The following is a 6,021-nucleotide window of genomic DNA, read 5'->3' as shown; positions in this document are numbered from 1 at the left end:
GGGAAGCCTTAGAGTAGCTTCTGGGAAGAAAGTAGGGATTCCAGGATGTTTACAAAATATAACTCAAGGATTATGTGTCTTCAATTTGTTCTGGAAGTTTCCACACTCATCTTAGCTAAATCACATTCCTTTTCCCTTGCAGACTTTTTTGTCTGTCCTTGATTTCTTCTTTGACATCTTCTCTTCCCTCATTATCTTTTACTCTATCAAACCTGATTTTACCCCCTGTATAAAAATGCAAAAGCCATAGTTGTTTACTCCTACACACCCTTAGCATTTGCTTGGTCTTTTTTTCTTTAGTCTCTGGAGCCTTAGATATCTCTAGGCCACATTCTAGCTCCTATAAGCAATTTCACATCACTATGGACATGACCTCTATGAAACTGGCCACGGTACTCTGGGTTGTCAATGTACAATTCTATTTCCCTTCCTGTAGTGGATGCTGTGGGTGCGCCACCTCCTTGAGGACCAAGGCACTTCAGCTGCCAGGAATATTGGCTGCTAACCTCACACAGCTGAGCCTTCCATGAAAATTGCTCTCTGCCAAAGAGAACCTCCTAGCCCAAGGTCATGTCTACTCTCCAGAGGTAGCTCTTAACTAATGTCTGTCCAGACCCTTTGTCACAATGTTAGACAACTGTGTGAACGGCTATCAGAGCTCCAGAGCACCCCAAGGGATCTGGGTAGCCCTCTCTTGTACATGCCCCACTGTCCAGCTTCTCCCTTTGCCCAGTCCTGCTTCCTTCACTCTCTCGTAAGTATCATCCCTGAGAGCACTCCTAATAACTCCCTGAATGCAAATCTCCACCTCAGAGTCAATTTCCCAGGGAACAGTCTCAATACCCTATATTTATTGTGGCTTGTATGTTGTCACTGTAGTAACCTGTCTTGTAATGAAAGAAAAAAAAATTACAGGCTTTGAAGGGGTCAGAGATCAAGGTTTTGGTGGCCTCTGTACAACAGAATTCATTGAGTCAGGCCTAGCCTAGTCCAGTCATTTTCTTACCTCTTGACCTTGAGTTAAGTAATGTATCATTCCTGTGTACTGGCTTACTTTGGTTCAAATGGATAACAACCTATATGATGGAGTGATGGGGGAGAAAAATGAACAGATGGTTAAACATCCCTAAAAGACCATTATGTACTGTGAAAATACTTAAATTCTGTAGCGAAGTCTCCAAAATCTTAATCCCCATAAACTGAGATTCTACAGAGTCCACTTCCTTGGAAATAGTTTTGAAAATACCCTTTGCTTCACTTTCTGTGGATTATGCAACCACAGAATTCCTTCGGGGACTCAGCCACACCCCAAATCTTAGCCTAAATCACTGAGTTTGACACAGATTCATAAGAATTTGGCAAGCAGCTCACCCACATTTTCTACCAAATTGAATCCAAATGTTGCCTAGGTTGGATGAGAGTTCAGTCAAGAGAAGGAGGCCCAGGCCAATGGACTGCTAAATGGTGATATTCGAAACCCAAATGAGTTTGGCTTGGCCCTAAGAGCAGGAGGAAAGCTTTGAACCATAGCATATGATATAAGCCCTGATCCAACTCAAAACACTTTTTACTTTTTTTTTGGTTGTTATTTCAGAAATGCACTGACCCTGCATGCTACAGGACACTATGCTCATTCCAAATGCTAAAGTCAGTCCTAGGAAACTGCAGGCGCCTGTAGGGTCAAAGTAGAGTGGGGAAGCTGGTTTTTATCACCTGTTTCTTCAATTCCCTCTAGAACAGAGCAAAGCTGGACAAGATGGGGTGGGGTAGTAGTGTGTGAAAGGACTGGAAGAACTACTAATTCAGGCTCCTGTGAAGAACCCGATCAGCAGTGGGCTTTGTGTGGCGGCTCTGATTGAATTCTCCCTCTTGACAGAGAAGGTGTTGGCCTCCTGCTTCCTGGAATAGTGGCTATGACTAACTCATGTAGCACTGGATACATTTATAAAACAGAGAAAATTAGATTTTGCTGCTCACATCCAATTTTCTATTACAACTTCTTCTTAAATAATTGTCCTTTTTTTAAACTTTTGTATTAGGTTTGGGGCACATATGCAGGTTTGTTATATAGGTGAACTCGTGTCACAGGAGTTTTTCTGTACAGACTCATAATCCAGGTAATAAACATTGTACCCAGTCGTTATTGGGTACAGTTCTACTCCTCTCCCTCCACTCACCCTCCCCACTCAAGTAGGCCCCAATGCCTGTTATTCCCTTCTTTGTTTTCATGAGTTCTCATCATGAATTTAGCTCCCAGTTATAAGTGAGAACATGCAGTATTCGGTTTTCTTTTGCTGTGTTAGTTTGCTAAGGAATAATAGCCTCCAGCACCACACCATCCATGTTCCTGCAAAAGATATGATCTCATTCTTAAATAATTATCCTTTTCCTTCTCCTTTTTCCCCTTCTCCTATTCCCCCTTCTCCTTTTCCTCTACCTCCTCTTCCTCCTCATCTTCTTTTCCTTTCCTCCCTCTTCCTTCTCCTCTCCCCAACCACTTTCTTCCTCTTTTTTTCTCCCTAAGAAACTTCACACTCTCCACTGTCTTCAGGTCTCATCGATTGCCCCTCCAAAACCCCCCATTACACCAGCACCCCACCCCTGGGAAGACTTTCCCAAGCTGCATCACCCTGTCTCGACCCCCACCCCACACAATCATCTTCACCCCAACCCTTGCCATACTCCTGCACCTCCCATCACCACTAGGACTCCTCTCTCAGAGGTCCTGTCTCCTACGGCCCTAGGTGCCTAGATAAACCAATATATTAATACCTATGGGAAAACCCACGATAAAAACCAATATTAAAATATAGTATGTTTGAGTCTTGGCTTTGTCACTCCCAGGCCATATAACATTGGGTAAGACGTTTAGACTTTTTAAACTTCCATTTCTTCACCTCTAAAATACAGCTAAGAAAGACTCAACATACAGGGTCTCAGTTTACATTTAGCTTCCACTGAAAGACATCTCTTGATCTTCCAAAACAAGATTAAATGCCCCTTATCTATGTTCGTATGTCATTCTCTCAATTCACTTGTCATAAAGCTTGTCAGTTGCATCCTAATTCCCAATATAATTCCTGATTCTTATTACGAATGCCTGAGGGCAAGACGTATGGTTGATCCCCCTTGAAGCCCAGTGGCTAACACAATGTTTAGCACGTAGCTGGTACTAAAATAAGGGCATTAAATGAATGGGCCACCTCTGGAAGCATTTATAAATAGTGGAAATTGTTTCTCCCAGATGGCATGTTTATATTGGACCAGTGTCCTTTTTAGATCATGCCTTTGCTGGAGAAGAGACCATAATGGAAATATCAGGTGCAGGAAGATGTTTTGGTGTCACTCAAATAGCTCCATGTAGGTGGCCTCTTGCTCTCTCCAAACATCCAGCTGGCTCTGGGCCCGTGCACCTGAAGGGAGATATCTGAGACTGAGAACACTTCCTGCTTCATTTCAGTGACACCAGTTTGGCTCCATTTTCACCTCCAAGCTGGGATCAAATGTTCCCCAAGTGCAGAGAGTTAAGGAGAAATGTCTCATTCTCTCCCTTGACCTCCTCCCTTATTCCCCTCTTCTTATGTTTTTCATAAAACTTTAAACGAGATTCCCAGAGAAAAGCCATGTCCTTTGGTCAGGCCAGCAGCCTCCCCAACTGTGGGCTCTGGCACTTCTCTAAAAAGGTCAAAATGGGGATAGAAAGTTCTTGATGAGGTGCTTGAGCGCTTACGTTAATGGGAGAAGAGATAAAGAGGGAAACATGGAGGGTGTGGGATGTATGAGACTGCATGTTCACAGGGAAAAGTAATGTTGTGCAGAAAGCCTGCCACTGCTAATGAATCTGGTAAGAGGACAGGAAGGAAAGGGATTATTTATGTTATGCCTTTTGGGAGACAATTTTCCATGTGTCTTAGATTTTTACATCTGGCAGGTGCTGACAGTCCTTGTGCTGGGCTCTCTTTTTAAGGGTGTTTCCATAGTGGAAACAGACATGGAAAAACGGAGCTGGGCTGGAGCATAGGGCAGGTGCACTTAGGGTCCATTATGCAACATTTGGGTTTTCTATACTCAGGGCTTCTCTCTCATGAGCCACCCTACAGTGTATGCAGGTATCACCTGGCTCTCTTCACATTGTTCTGTGGGAATTCGGGCTTGGAGGGTCAAAGCAAATATACTAATACTCATATTGCTTGCTGTGCTGTGAGTAAAGTCCATTGTCTCTGACCCAGGAATATTGTGTCTTCTGCCAGCATCCATGAATCCGTCAAGTTATCTTGTGAGCTTCCAAGTAGTATAAAGTTTCAAACCCTTCACAGTTCTCGACCAAGCTCTGTTCTCTCTGCCTAAAGGCAGCCTGTGAAAGAATTCTGCCTTTATAGGTTTATGTGAACCCTATCTTCTATGAAAAAAGGAGAAGAAGGAAGAAAGAAAAAGAGCACATACTTATCGAATGTCCCCTGATTACCAAGCCATGCTGGGCTGAACTGAGCTTCTCATACATTATCTCATTTAATCCTCATAACACCTTAGGAGTAGATATCATCCTACCTCTTTCATAGGTGAAGAGTCCCAGGCCCAATAAAGTGAAGTGACTCGCCAAGATCACTCACAGGGTGTGAGGTTTAAACCTAAGCCCGTCTGTTAAGAGAGTTACTGATCTTTCTGTTACATCATTCTAGGAAGTCCTTTATTTTCTGTGTTTTGAATTGACCAATCCAAGATAACAGGAGAGATGCTAGCAAGTCTAAAATCATTTCCCTAACCACTCTGTTATCTGTTCTATGATTTTTCCCAACTCTATCCCTGGACATATTCCTCAGCTTAATGAGCACTTCTTCATTTTTGTAGTCTTTTGCCTTTTCTTTTCTAGGATCCCAGCCTCCAGCCAATGTTACTCATTTTGCTTAGCCTTGGACTTCTTGATGCTTGCTATTGCTCTAGGATTTTTTTTTTTTTTGGAGGGGGTCTACTCAGAAAGAAAGATGTGAAGCCCTTTCTCTGATATCACCATAGAATGAATAACACTGTCCAGACGTCACAGTTCTAAAGAATTCTTGTTTGGTTTTCAGATGTGACTGGAGTGATTTGCACCCGGATGCCTAGACTCGCCATCTGCTCAAAGATTGCTCAGAAAGCCCTCCCATGCATTCCCCTGCTGCATACCAGCCCACTCTGCCTGCAGCTGCTGTCTGCAGGACTTCACATCTACGCCACACTGTTTAAAAGCTGTGCTTCAAGAAATCACAAAAACATATGACTGCACCTACTACACAGCCTAAATGCGGCATAAGTTGACCTTGCTTTCTAAGAAGTGGGGCAAGAAATGCTTTTTTGTGTGTGTCATGTCTGTTTGTTTTTCAGTTAACAGAGGAAAGCATTAGGCAGATGGAATGTACATGCGAGGATGAGGAGACAGAAAACAAGTAGCCCTTTCCATCAAGATAGAGGGTTTTCTGGGGTCGCTGGCTCTTGAATGTCACTCCTGATTTCTCTTTCCAAGGCACTGTACCACCAGCCTACTGAGATTGTGTGGGAGCTTTCATGGGGGTTATATTTCACTAATGAAAATAAATTTTGTGCATAATCTGAATGTTTATGTTTCTTTACAGAATAGACTTAGTTTAGCAATAAGTTAATAATACTGACATACCTCTAATTCTCTGGGGAAAAAATCTGCTACTCCAACTTCCATTCCTGCAACATCATCAAAGTACTCACAACAAGAATGAACCAATTAGCAACACTTATTAGCACTGCCTAGACTCAGTGTAAGCAGATTTTGAAATAAAAAGGAAAGCATGATGGGACATTCTTATGGTTTAAATATTTGTCTCCTCTGAAACTCATGTTGAAATTTAGACTCCAATGTAGGGTCGTTGAGGGGTGGGGGCTTTAAGAGGTGATTGGGCCATGAGGATCCTACCCTTATGAATGAATTAATCTATTCATGAATTAATGGGTTAGTGGATTCATGGATAAATGGGTTATCATGGGAATGGGGCTGGTGGCTTTATAAAAGAG

General features: G+C 42.7%; 1 long non-coding RNA gene across 1 annotated transcript; it reads left to right on the top strand.

The window, feature by feature from the left end:
* The first annotated feature begins 428 nt into the window (after positions 1 to 428).
* On the top strand, positions 429 to 5,590 carry LOC105501148. Its single transcript, XR_001000148.1, has 2 exons — positions 429 to 587; positions 5,070 to 5,590. It is a non-coding gene; the product is annotated as an uncharacterized LOC105501148 (long non-coding RNA).
* The last annotated feature ends 431 nt before the right edge of the window (positions 5,591 to 6,021 follow it).

This window comes from Colobus angolensis, unplaced genomic scaffold, assembly GCF_000951035.1.
Source record: "Colobus angolensis palliatus isolate OR3802 unplaced genomic scaffold, Cang.pa_1.0 Scaffold7, whole genome shotgun sequence".
Lineage (NCBI taxonomy): Eukaryota > Metazoa > Chordata > Mammalia > Primates > Cercopithecidae > Colobus > Colobus angolensis.
This window is presented reverse-complemented; position numbering and strand designations above follow the sequence as displayed.